This window comes from Agelaius phoeniceus, chromosome 1, assembly GCF_051311805.1.
Source record: "Agelaius phoeniceus isolate bAgePho1 chromosome 1, bAgePho1.hap1, whole genome shotgun sequence".
Lineage (NCBI taxonomy): Eukaryota > Metazoa > Chordata > Aves > Passeriformes > Icteridae > Agelaius > Agelaius phoeniceus.
The window spans coordinates 116,906,312-116,919,708 of NC_135265.1; the positions used below are offsets into that span (position 1 = coordinate 116,906,312).

Below are 13,397 nucleotides of genomic sequence, written 5' to 3' on the forward strand. Positions count from 1 at the left end.
CTGAAGAGGAAATTATTAATTTACAGTCTTACACTACTCTCAGAACCCCCTTATCAGTTTTTATGATTTCTTAAAAATATTAATACAGAGGTAGGCATGTGGAACTCCAATTGGAGAGCAGCAGAGCCTTTCCACACTCAATAAAACCTCTGATGGGTACAGTGTAACTGAAATAATACACCAAGAGCCCTTCCTGAACATTCCTCCATGTGGATTCCTACCAAAACCAGAAAGACTAATTTAACTTTTCCCAACACACAACAAATGTGGGTTGATCAATCTGTAATGGGTGTGTTTTGTGAATGAATTTGTTGTTATAATTAGATCCAGTTTTTAAGACACAAAACTGCTATAAGTATTTTTACCAGTGGGTTTTATTTTTCTTTCAAAGCCAAGCCTAGGAAAAAAAAAGTCTGACAAGTGTTGAGACAAATTTACTAACTTCAATTCCTCAGTAGTAGTATTTATATGACTAGAATTTCACTGCACAAGGCAATGCTTGAAAGAACAGCAAACACAGGAAGGGAGCACAGGAAAAGGAAATAATGGACTATTTGGTGGAGACATTACATCATTTGCTTTGCAACGTATCTGTATTTCACAGCCACAAGAATATCAGCCAGCTCCAAGATAAGGAACATGTTTATTTAGAGAATAAATCTAGTTCAGATTTCATCATAATGTCAATATTTGCCATATTACTACTGCAGTTCCTGTCAGTTAACACTCAGTAGTTAATAGTATGTTCTATGCAAAGGGAGAAGATCTGAATGAGCTGTGTATATAACCTGAGAACTGTCAGGTCAGCAACATGGGTCACTCCACTTTTGGAGTGTTCATTCCTTGCTGGGTGCAAGGAGACAAGAACAGACCTTCACTTGGCAGAAAACAGCTGACTTCCACCTCACAGATTTTGTTTTATTTTCCCAAGATTTTAGTACCAAACCTGACGACTAAGACAAATTATCAGGCTCCTGTCAAAAACTACAGACAGTCCAGCCAGGCCATTGCAGCAGAGATTTCTCCTGCCCTGTGGTATGATGCAGATCATTGGGAAGCCAGGGTCTGATAATCAGGTGTTGGGGTTGGGCTCTGGCTGCAGCTGCCTGGGGTTAACTGCTGAAGGAAGAGAGGCAGCAGCCAGTGAAGCTGCTACACACACGTGTTGCAGACACTGCAGGTGGAAAGTGTGGTTTTGGTCAGCACTGAAATCTTGAACCCATTATATAGACAAGGGGGTTATACTTCATTAAGTGTGGGCAGGAGATGGAGATAACCCTAGGAAATATAAGTTTCTCTAAACCCAAGGAACAACATGCTGATTGTTACTCTGCTAAGCCCAGATGAACAAATGACCTCATGGTGGGCTGCCTGCTTTACATTTTCTATGTATTTATTGCAATGCACCAAGACTTATCTCCAAAGGAAGCATGTGTTTCTGCAGAACACCCAGTTACAAACACTTAGGTGGTCAGCAGTATCTGATTCCCTTCACCCAGCTCACATGCACTGTGTTGGTTTGCCCTGTTGCTTCTGCTGCCCCTAATATACACATAAATTACTCAGAGAGCTCATAACTCGTCATTCAGCAGTAGCTCTGCCCATAACCCTTGACAAGGGGGATTAAGGGCGCCTTCTGACTCTGCATTTACCATTGCCTGGGAGTGACTTTGTGAGTGGTGATTGATCTGCTCCAAGGGAGTGGCCTCCCCTTTGTGAGCCCTCAGTTTGCACCTTCCTTGTGCCCCAGACTGGAAGTTGCCATCTGCGTCTCTGGGGTTCTTCCACTGAGACACAGATCTCTGCAATGTCCCTCATGCTAGGACAGGGGACCTCACTAATAGCTATGGTGATCAGAGTTATTGCCTCCCACATTAGTGACTCTGTCCTTCAGAGCTTGGTGTTTTCTTGGTGTTTCAGGAATTAGAAGCTATGAGATTGACTAGCTGGTTCAGACTACCCTTGCCTTATCTTCTCCATCAGGTAAGTCATGTGTGGTCCAGCATGGCAATCTCCATGCTGAGCAGCCAGCTCAGGACATGCAGAGTAAGTGCCCAGACCACCATCCTCAGCAGTGTACAAAACAAACAGAACTGTCATAATTCACAGGAGAACAAAGACTGAAAATTTTCTGCCTCAAATGAACACCATATCGCAAAGTTCTATGGCTCATCAAGTAGAAAATAATCCAGACAATTCTGTTTATTGTTATATTGGTTAATTTTACTCAGTTCCAAACTGTCCTTCTTCTCAGTAAGGTTCCTAGTAATGCAAATGTAATTCAGCTTTATTCAGATAAATCATGTCAAGGGCATATGTCTAGCAGAGAAGTTCTCCTTTCTGCCAAAAAATTAATTCTGAATTTGTATAATGCTCTTTGTGAACAAACAGTGTTTTCATTACCTTTGTAGAATGCATCTCCCTTCTACAGAAAAAATGGCTACTGACAGCACAAGAGATGATATGGAATAAAAGCAAATCTAACATTCAAAACAATAATAAGTATTTCTACATATTAGCATTCATACCAAGTTTAAAATCAGTACTATTTGGATCACAGATGACTATTGAATGCTATGCCAAAGTAGCAATAAAAGCAACGATAACGACAATTTGAAAATAGTTAACAGTGTGAATTGGAAGATTTAATATGTTTTCATCTTTTAATGTACAGCCCATTCCCAGAATTTCCCTGGACCACGTGGACAGACCAACTGTCACAGCTGTCTATCAAGGCTGAATTAGATGAAGACAAACAATACAGGCTCTGTGGTTCAACTGAAGCAGCAGTCTCAAAAGTTTCCATTTCTCATCTGTGGGCACTGTGGGAGCATTGTCTTCCCCCTCTCTGAAAAGAGAATGGAACAATTATGTTACTGAAATTCCTCTGCAGTGGGTCTGAAAGACTGTTTATATCCAGCCAGGAAGACAGGGAAAACTAAAAGCTGGGATTTCATGACAGCAGGTGGGAGCAGTTTCAGGGTATATACTTCAGTGACATAATGGTACTAATTCTTCTCTTTTAGGGTAAAGCCAGTGCTGCAAGATTTACTAGCAATGGAGGAAATGGCAGTAAAAATGCAAAGTTAAATGCAGTGGTAAAATTATTAATTTAACACAAAGTTTTAAAACTGGCTTTCTGAATCAGTCTGGTAATTGATTATAATCTGGTGCTCATGAGTAGTAAACTAGAAAGAAAAATATACTGGTAACAGCAAACTTTTTACCATTTACTATTTTCGGGGCCTTACTAAGGGAAGTGCTGAGTACCAGCTCTCATGGGAGTCAGGTGGGCTCAAAGGATAGAAAGCAGTCACTCAATTCCTCCCAACAGCAGTAATATTCATTAGCAGCATTAATCAGTACTTGATTTCATGCAAACACATATTCATGTGCTTTGGCATAACCTTAAGAATCCAGGTGCTCAAGTTGCCCTAGTGCTCTCAGTTCAGAAGCAGTGGGCACGAGAATGTCTGACTGCTTCATTCTGTTGTAATAATAATTTCCTTTTTGTTTTCTTGGGGTTATTATAGTGCTAACAATAGCTCAGTGTGTACACACAAACAATCTGAAAGTGCTCGTGTGCAAATGGTCACCTGGGGCTACAACTGCTTGCAGGAAGAGTCAACTCATTCCAAAGAATTCCTGCTCTGGTCCTGACAGGGGAAGGGGGTGTAGAGGTTGTCAGTAACCAGCAGTGCTGCCAAGAAGGCAGCGCCTACCCTCGAGACAATCTGTGATTTCCACATACTCCCTGGTTATCACTCAATACTCCCCCGAAGCCATCTCTGGGATGCTGCAGGCGAGGCTACAATTCTGGATGGCACTGAAGCAAGGCATTTGGGATCCTTCTCACATGATCCTGTCATCGACCAAGGAATGATGAGGGGGGCTAACCCTCACAGCCTCTGGACACGAGTCTTGGAGGTAATGGCTCAGAGCCAAGAGGGTTCAGTGTTGAGACCCCTCGGCCCCAGGGGGTGAAATTTGGGGGGGACAGGTGTCCCAAAGGTGAGAGACTGTGCTCTTTTTGGAACTGGACAAAGCACCCTTAAAAGGAAAACCCTAGAAGCAGCTCTGGTCCATGTGCAGTGGTGAGAGCACTGGACATGGAAAGAAGAGGTCATGATGGCAAATGTTCTCCAGGCAGTGCCACGAGTGACATGGAAACACACGAGGCTTCAGCTGTGTTTCCTGGGGAAGCTGATGGCACAAGAAGGACTCCTCTCCTCTTGATGAACTGAGAATTGATTGTCTGGAGGGTGGCGATGGACCGAGAGTTGGTGATCTGAGGGGTGGCAACTTAATTGAGAGTCTAAGGTTCTGTCTTACTGTGATGTATTGGGAACTTGGCTGGGGGGAGGAGAAATGTTTGGAAGGTTTTCCTGAGTTCTGCATGTTTCTTTTATATATTGTAAGTTAATAAAGTTTTTGTCTTTCTATTCCTAAGCTGGAGCCTGCTTTGCTCTATTCCTGATCCCATCTCACAGTAGACACCAGAGAAAAGGTATTTTCATGGGGACACTGGCATTGTGTCAGCATCAAACCATGACAGCCACGTTGTCTGGCAGCAGCACCATTTGATGGTCCCCTTGAAGAGCTTTCCACCAGCTGCCTCCTAAGGCAGGCTGTAAGCAGTGAAAGGGTTTTACACTCCACATAACAGCACAGAGGATTCCCAGCTCTTCCTGGGGCTTGGTATATGTAGGTGTAGCATAAAAAAGCCAAAACAACAACCAAGTAATAATAAGTTATTCTCCATCTCTGGAAAAAGTCTTGGCATGTTTTTCAGTTGCCTATTGATACAAGCGTGCAGGGACCAACCAACCTCCTCCCTGAATTGAACAGAAAGTTTCCATTTTTGTGGCCAGAGGTACTGGATCAGTGAACAAAACAGAACAATTCAAGTGAGACAATTCAAAAGAAGCCAAAACCTTTGTGGTTTTAAGGTTCCATTTAGGTAAACTAATGCTGTGACACAGTGACACTCCCTCAATCTCAATTAGTGCTTAAACTAATTAAGAAAATTGTTTTACACACTGCAGCGAGTAGTACCTCTCTTCTTTCTTGGATAATCCCTAGTGTGATGTAAGGGTGATTGAGTATCTAATTACTCTTTAATGGAATGCACATTTTGTACATTTTTAGCTAGTTCGAGCTTAATGCTTTTAGTCCAAAAGTCAGTGAAATTAAGTTGAACGGGGATTTGGTACCTATTGTATTAACGAATTTCTTTTTGAAGGGAATTATGAGCCAGTCTGAAGATTTCAGCTGTGTTTGTTGCAGAAATACTTAATGTATTGTCTGAAAAAAGACTGATTGTATATATTGGTAGTGTAATTATCCATGTTTGTCCTTGTTTGTTATTATGTTTGTTATTATCAATGTTCATCCTTGTTTATTCTTGTTTAGTAATAACTTTCCTACTTTTTGGTGAAGTCCTCTACAGATCACATAATTATTCTCAAAGAAAACCTTCCAAGATCAGTGCCATAAAGTGTAAATACCTGCAAAATCTGGGAGTTCTTCACAATGCCCATGGTTAGAAAAAAAAATTATTAACAAGGTTAATCAAAGCTCAGAATTCAACCTCAGAATGTAAAAAAATCACTTTTCCCAAGAAGATTTATATCTAATTCTTTCATATACAAAATTTTATGCACCTATATTCTTCACAGAGAAAGTTTTCTTGCACAAAACTGGGACAAATGGAACAGTATAAATTTTATCTCAGAAACAAGGAGCAGAAGTAGGAGCAAAGATAAGGAGCAAAGCTAGGATATTTTTAAGAACCAAAGGTTCCAATGTTCCTATAGCAATAGGAAGAAAATATTTAAAAGAGAAGAAAGGAGAAAAGTTCAGTGAAAAGGATTATTTTTCAAAGTCTCCCAAAAGTGCTGAGAAAGTGCAAATAAAAGAGCAGGGAGAAATTAGATAGGATGTCCACAATAAGCTGTCTTTCCATCTGATATGGAGGAAGTAAGATGTCCCACTGCAGCAGTTTTACGTCAAGATCAATATACAAGATCAAAACCTTTATTCTGCTGCTTAAAAGGAGCCAATCTCTTTCCTGGAGAGCTTTTTCACTTCTTTTGTCTTACCATACTCCTTCCCCCCATTGTCTCACACAATGCCCTTTTTCTTCATAGAAGGATCTTCTTGCCTTCTCCTCCTTAACATTATGATGAATCAAAAAGTTTAGGAGTTTTAAAAAAAAAGCAAAATACATAGGTAGCAAAACCAGTATAATACTGACAAAACATTACCTTTATCCTACACCTTCCTAAAAACAGCACCTGAAAGTACAGCCAGGTGTGGATTCAGAGAGTCTCAGAAAAGAGGACTGAGTACCTTATCAAACTTTATCATTCTGGAAACACTTTGCATTCCTTCCAAGAAAAGGTTACAATTTATTGAATCAAAATCAAGTTGTGTGGGCATTTAGCTACATGTGGCTAACTAAAATACACCTTTGTTTGTCTTGAGCTACAGGGATGCATAAATGTTTTTAAAGAAACTTTTGTTGTGTAGCACTGCTCTGTCATAAACTCTGGTCTTATCCATAAAACATTGCTAACAGCAGTTAGTGCTGGCATTCCGTTTCTTGAGTGGCAAGTATCAGTGGCAAAAACATTTTCAGTAATCCAAATAACTTGAAAGCTTTCATTTGCTATTTATTTACAAATCACGTCTGTTTGCTTAGCAAGAGTTTGCATATTTTTCATTGCATTGCCTTTATCCATACAAAATAATCAGAATTAAAAAGTTCCAATAAGAGTAAGGATCTGGGCCAACCTGGATCTTCAGTTTCAATGGAGTAATAATGTTCTGCTTAAATCTGTGTGATTTCATCCAGGTGAAACAGAGTGCACTTCCACAACATTGGTGAAGGAGGAAAGCATACTGCAGGCTTTCTTCTCTGTATTGTACAGACATCTGTACCTGTGTGTCCTTCTAGTATCTTTGATAATTGAGAGCCTATTACATTGTATTTTATATTAACCACTCTCTTTTTTTTAAAAAATGTGTGTAGCTTTATCAGTGATGATTTAAGCTTCCCACTATTTTGACTCACCACTAATTTGCAGCATTTTCCCCATAAGTGAAAATACCATGGCAGAGTTTCAGTGCGTGTTCAGACTCTAACTTGTGTGTTGTGATTGTTAATAAACACATTGTGAGGGTGTTTTCTATGACAGGCACTCTGGGCTCCTGGCTGCATTATCATTTCCCAAGCAGCAGTCTACAACCCATACATGGTTTATGGTAAGCTGCTGGGAATTATACTCTCAAAACTCTTTTTATGAAAAGCTGATGATAACAGTGAATTATGAATCAGAAAGACTGTATGATGCTGGTAGAAACTCACAGGTCACAAAATTTAGGAGCGCTTGTCAGCATGAAGTATCTTATTTGAAGCATAAGCAGGGATCTGATTCCTAGACTACCTTGTGACATTTTTAGTTTTGAAAAGCACAGCAATCTTTCCTCCTTGCTTCTTTACATGCTAAGGGATTTTGAACATTTTCCATTCCTCCACAATTCATCTATTTCCAACAAGAGCTCAGTAAAGAATTGAACAAGTACAATTCCACTATGATACTAACTCTGAAAACTCAAAATGGTTTTCTTTCTCATTTAGCAGGTTTGATCACCTGCTATACTGATGCTCTAGCCTGGACACATAAATACTTACCACAACAAGGACATAAATACCTACCACAACCAACTCTTGGCTGCCTCTGGCGACCAAGTCCCTACATTCTGGCCCCCATGTCAGAGCTATGTCACATAAGTAACAAAAGAGTTTTTCTAGTCACTTATTTGAATCATCAGCAGTGGGGAAAAAAATTCATGCAGATATTATAGGGTTCACTTGCAATCTCAGTGCACTACCCCCTGCTATTACAACAAAGTAGTGTAAAACAGCCTCAAAAGGCACACTTTTTCAGCCATTCCTGGAGCTTTTGGTTGCCTAAAGGCTCCAAAAATTTTGTTTCCAGAAGGGCTCTGGTTATGGTGTATGACTCACAAGGCAAATGTGTTTGGCCCTCTCTCCTACAGTCATGCACTCGAGTGTAAGCACATTCTCAAGAACTCTGAAGTGGCAGCAGAGGGCTGGGCATTGGACATTAGATGTTAAATACAGAAGAACAAGAGTCAGTTTTCCTGATAACATGAAGTTCAGTTTCTTTAAAAGACTGAAACTTAGCAATTAAACCAATCACCTTTTAAGCACAAACTCTAAATTCATGAAGACAAACAATAACTAATAAAAAAATCACTCACTTAGAACACGTATAAATACTTATATTCCAACAAATCTAGGAAATTGGTGTTTGCATTTCTAAAGAACTAGTGTTGATAATATTTGTGTCAGGTTGACTCAGGTTTTTTCAAACAGGAAAATGATAAGAACAGTTGTAGTAGCCTAATGATGCATGGCTGCTGACAGCTTATTCCAGCTCTGGACCTACACAACAGGAAAGGATAAAATCCCCAAGTGCTAGAACTTCTGCAGAGCAACTTGTTTGTGAACTTCATGACTTGCAAATGCTACTAGTAAACTGAGAGTAAAGACACGTGGATTGCTAATGTAAATGTCCATTAAAATATAAATTTCACAGAAATACAGTCCATAGCATTGCATCACCCTTCCCATTTCTAAAAGGCAAGGTGCAGCTCCATGGCTCACTCTGAATTTGAATGTTTTTTGTATTCTACAATCTATTATCATATAATTCACAATTCCATTAAGAGGAGAGTGCACCACCAGCTGTTCAGCACTAGTTCATTCCCACTGGTAACACCAGATCCTCTGTTCAATATCCTGGGGAAAGGGCAACATAGTTTTGTTGCTGCAAGAGCTGCTCAGCAGCTTCAAAAGCAAGGAATTTGCACTTTCCAGTCACAAAACACACCAGATAGTCACCACATCACCCTCTCCCGTTGCTGTGAAACTAATGCTGTGCCAGCTTCTTCTTGTCTGCTCAGACCTCTCAGTATCAAGCAGAGAGTGTCTGCAGCATCAGAAATGCAGTCTCTGTTCCTCCCACCCTAAATTACACCTTCCTGTTCCTCAGGCCTAGCAAAACCTTGCTATTTTAATGATGTCATGTAATTGTTTTCTCTAATCTTGAATTTACAACTAGGAAAATAGTAATTATATTAAGCATGTTTTTAATCTGAATTAATTTCTGCTATCATAATTTACAGGACATTGGATAAACTTGCAGCTACTTGCAGTCTGAGCCTACCACAGATGTATGTGTATGTATGAGTATGTATATGCACTTGTGCATATAAAAATTGATGCTTTCTCGGCAATTTCTGAATCAGTCACAAATGAAAAAATGTTCAGGAGAACTTGAGTAATGTATGTATGTAGATGGAGTGGGTATAAGACATCATCACACTTGGAGGATAATTGTTCATGAATACAAAGTAAATTGTGTCTGAGAGGCAGAGTTTTGAGGCAACACACTGGAGATCAAATTCTTTATTTTATTAATTATTCTCAGAGGAAAGCAAATTAAAGTTTATCACTCTAAAAAGAAAATATTCTTTTAAAAAAATTGTTTTTTAGAACAAGCTCTTACAGTCTTCTACTGAGAGTCTTGTGGATTTCAATGACCTCTATAACAGGCACCTATTTGACCTCCTCTTAGTTAACAGGAGCAATGCCATTTACCTACTCTATGCATGGAATCATGTGTATACACCCTGGTGTATAAAGGGATGAAGACACGTTGGCATGCCATACTGAGTTCACTATCATTAAAAATTCAAGTTGATACTCCAGTGTTTGAAATCAGAAGTCTTGCTCATTCACAGATAAAGCTGTTCCACTGATGTAAAAGAGGGGAAAGGCATGTCTATCAAATCAGCTACATGTAAAGTGACAAGAACTAAAGAGGAGGTGATAAATCCATTGGAAACCAAAAATAATGCTGTCTTCAGTGAAGAACACGGTACTGGAAAAGTACTTATCCATTAGAAAAGGTGGCAAGCCTTCTGGAATAGTCACAATTCACATATTGAGAAATAGTGTGTCAAGCCTACAACTGTCAAATAAATACCCTTTAGTGAAATGGAAGATTTAAGTTTTTTGTTGTTTGATTCCTAAGAGTGGTAGCATTTGTTTTCCTCATTGTTAGGCTTTGCTGTATAACAATAGTAACTATAAGTCTTATTCCAAGGTCATCTGAAATTATCAAGAAATAGCTCAATGCCCATAGCAAGGGTTCTGAGTCAAGCAGAAAGTAAAAAAGAAACTAGCATTAACACTGAGGAAGCCACAATGTTGTCCTTTCTCTTTTCCTTCAGAAAAGGACTTGGGAGTCCTGGCAAACATCAAGTTCAAGCTAAGTCAGTAATGCACCCAAGGCAACAATGAAGTTCTGCAGCTTCCAAGGCTGCACCAGGAAAAGCATTGCCAGCAGGTGGTGGGAAATGACAGAATTCAACACTGACAGAACATCTGTAGCACTGGGCCCAGTCCTGGGTTCCCCAGCTCAGAAGAAACACAGACATACAGGAGAGCAGCAACAGGCTACAAGCATGGTAAAGGATTGGAGCACCTGCCATTAAAGGATGGCTGAGAGAGCTGAAACTGCCCAGCCTCCAGAAAAGGTGTTTCAACGGGGATTTTATCAACGTGTATAAACAGTTTATGACAACAAGTAGAGAAGACCACACCAGACTGCATCTTCAGCTGCATCCAGTGAAAGGAGAAGAGTCAACGGGTACCAGCTTTTGGAGGGATAAAATGTAAGAGAATAGTGCAGAAGGCAATCTCACCCCTGAGGAGTGGCAGCTGTACTAATCACCAAAGATTAGGAACAGGCCTGCCCTTAATAGGCCACAGCTGTGTCCAATAAGAAGACGAGTGCTACAAAAGAGTGGGTTAGGTGGTTGAGAAGGGAGTTGGGGTTTGTTGATTCTCCTGCAAAGAAGAAGGCGTTAGAGCTGCCTGTGAAAAATCACCAAGAAGGTATGAGAGCTTTATAATAAGATGACAAAACCAACTGAAATACAGGAAATTTAATTTAAAATTAAGAAAAACCTTTTTCCCTGCAGGAGTGCACAGGTACAAATTGCTAGGAGAGGTTAAGGAGTCTTCATCCTTATGATATTCAAATTCCAGCTGGACATGGCTGTGAGCAACCCACTCCTTAAGTGTTAGGCTCAGTGTTAAGCACTTAACACTGCTTTGAGCAGACGATCAAACTAATAGATCTTCAGAGGCACTTTTCAATTACAACTACTCTGTTATTCTATTGTTCTTCACTCTCTAAATCTGAACTCAGTTTTTTAACCTTCCATGTCTGAAAGCAAATCTGTACTGAGATTTTACTCCAAACTCCTTAACACCTGACTGGTTCTTTCACTATTGGATATGATTTAAAGAGGTTAGAAATTTTTAAATGTTTTTTTCAAAAGAAATGTATTTGAAAACTTCAGCAATGGCAGGAGAAGGAGGATGAAAAGGTCATTTAATGGGATGTAGTTTGGATGCATGTCAAAAACCCTACCAAAATAGAATTCAAAAACTCATTAACCCCAAGCTATAGCTGAGAGAGATACATTTTCAGCAGAAAAGAAGCAGAGCCAGGAGAGGTCAATTAGAAAGCAGCAAACTTATTCTAAAACCTACTGGGTTAAAGAGAGCAGAGAAGCTACAGAGTTCTATCTGTTTTGTCATCCTGAAGGCCCCCTTTAGAGCCTGGCCAAACTTTGTCTTAGAACTGGAGAGGAATATTTGGCATCTGGGCTTTTCCATGATGGAAGAACATTAAAAAAAAAAATAGTTCTTTCCCTGGTATTACACAGCATGATATTCAATGTTTGTGTCAACTCTGCTTCTTACTCAACAAATTAGAACAAATTACATCAAAGATCAACATATGCCATTTGATCATAAGCCACAAAGGGTTCAGTTTTGTCAAGGTTTAAATCAAGGCTGAAGAACAGATGTTCTGAAGCTTTGGGAGCATGATGTGCAAAGAGCCTGTATTCTGATTCAGTTAAAGTTAATTAGACCTTTCAAACAACCTCTTTCTACTCCTATGGACACACTTACAGAAACATTTGTCTCCTTCTTTCCCCGGCAGAGTAACAAGGTCATGGCAAACTAACATTCCCCAAGGTTCTTCAGGTGGCTGTGCCACACTGGCTTGGAATGAAAAAAAAATATTGAAAACTTTACTGATGGGAGTTCCAGCAGCCTTGACAGAGGGGCAAAGTGTAAGAAAATAAGTCAACCATTGTGTTTGTAATTGTAATGTTAAAGACGTACCAGAGCCTTAAAATAAAAAGTAATCTGCTCTTTGAAAAGAAGAACTGCTCCTCTTGAATCACTAGGATGATACTGCCCTGAAAAGTATTACTTCCCCATCTAATGCTGAGTCCTCACAGCAATATTCAGCTGATGCCAGCAGTCCCAGCTTAAGGGACTTCCCTTGTTCCTGTGAAGGAAGGAATCTTTCTGCGGAGTTCTGAGGTCTGTGTGAGAAGCTACTGTTCCTCAACATTTTCCTCTTGGAGAGGTGTGAGGAAATCACTGCAAGTTAAATAGGATTGTTTCCTTCCCTTTTTATCCCTTTGCATAGAAGAAATGTGAACAAAGCCATGTGATTTCTTTTTACATTTCATTTTTTTCAGCTCCCTAAACTCGATAGCAAAGATATTATAAGGAAACCTTGATTAGTTCAGTGCTACTTGGGCTGATGCACAAAAAACTGAAAAGACCTGACCAAATGAATTTCTGATAAATAATTCAATCAGGTGTAGAGAAACAAGTTTTATTTCATCTCTGAACTACACTGTGCTAGGAGTCATAGCTCTTCCTCAGTGCTTGAGTGTCCATAATTAGTATGGCCCGACAGTGAGGACTATTATTTTGCATTAAAAATTCCAACATTTGAGAATTAAAGATTATTTTTTGAAGCAAAGCGGAGATAAATCTTATTACATAGAAAAAAATCTTTGTAAGTATTGACAAATGTAATAAAATTTCAAACATGAAAGCAAAAGGGAAATTTTTATATTTCAATTCCATCATTGTAAAGGAAACTCTTTCATGCTTCAAATTCAAACTCAGTGTGTCAAGTAATTTCACTGTTACAGAGTTGAATTACCTGCACTGGCCTGAGGGCATTATTCACTCTCTGAGAAAAATTGTACTTTAATATTGCTACGATTTTCCCAAGTAATTTTTATGCAGAAGCTGGGATGAATTTGAAACATCCATTTCAAGATTAAAGTGACAACATTTGGTTACCGCAGAGAACCGTGTAATTGCAAATTCATCTTAGGGATATGCCCAAAATTAAATATGGGAATGAGAAAATAATATTAAAAAAGGGACAAATGTTTTGGGTTTTTTGTTCAACTTC

The 13,397-nt window shown here is 39.4% G+C and overlaps 1 protein-coding gene across 1 annotated transcript in view; it reads right to left on the reverse strand.

Annotated features, from left to right (window-relative positions):
- Nucleotides 1-356: 356 nt before the first annotated feature.
- CA8 (carbonic anhydrase 8) overlaps nucleotides 357-13,397 on the reverse strand; it is a 51,406-nt gene continuing 38,365 nt past the window's right edge. The window contains exon 9 of the mRNA XM_054639669.2: nucleotides 357-2,848. The gene's annotated coding sequence lies outside the window, so the exon portion shown is untranslated. The remainder of the gene's footprint in view (nucleotides 2,849-13,397) is intronic.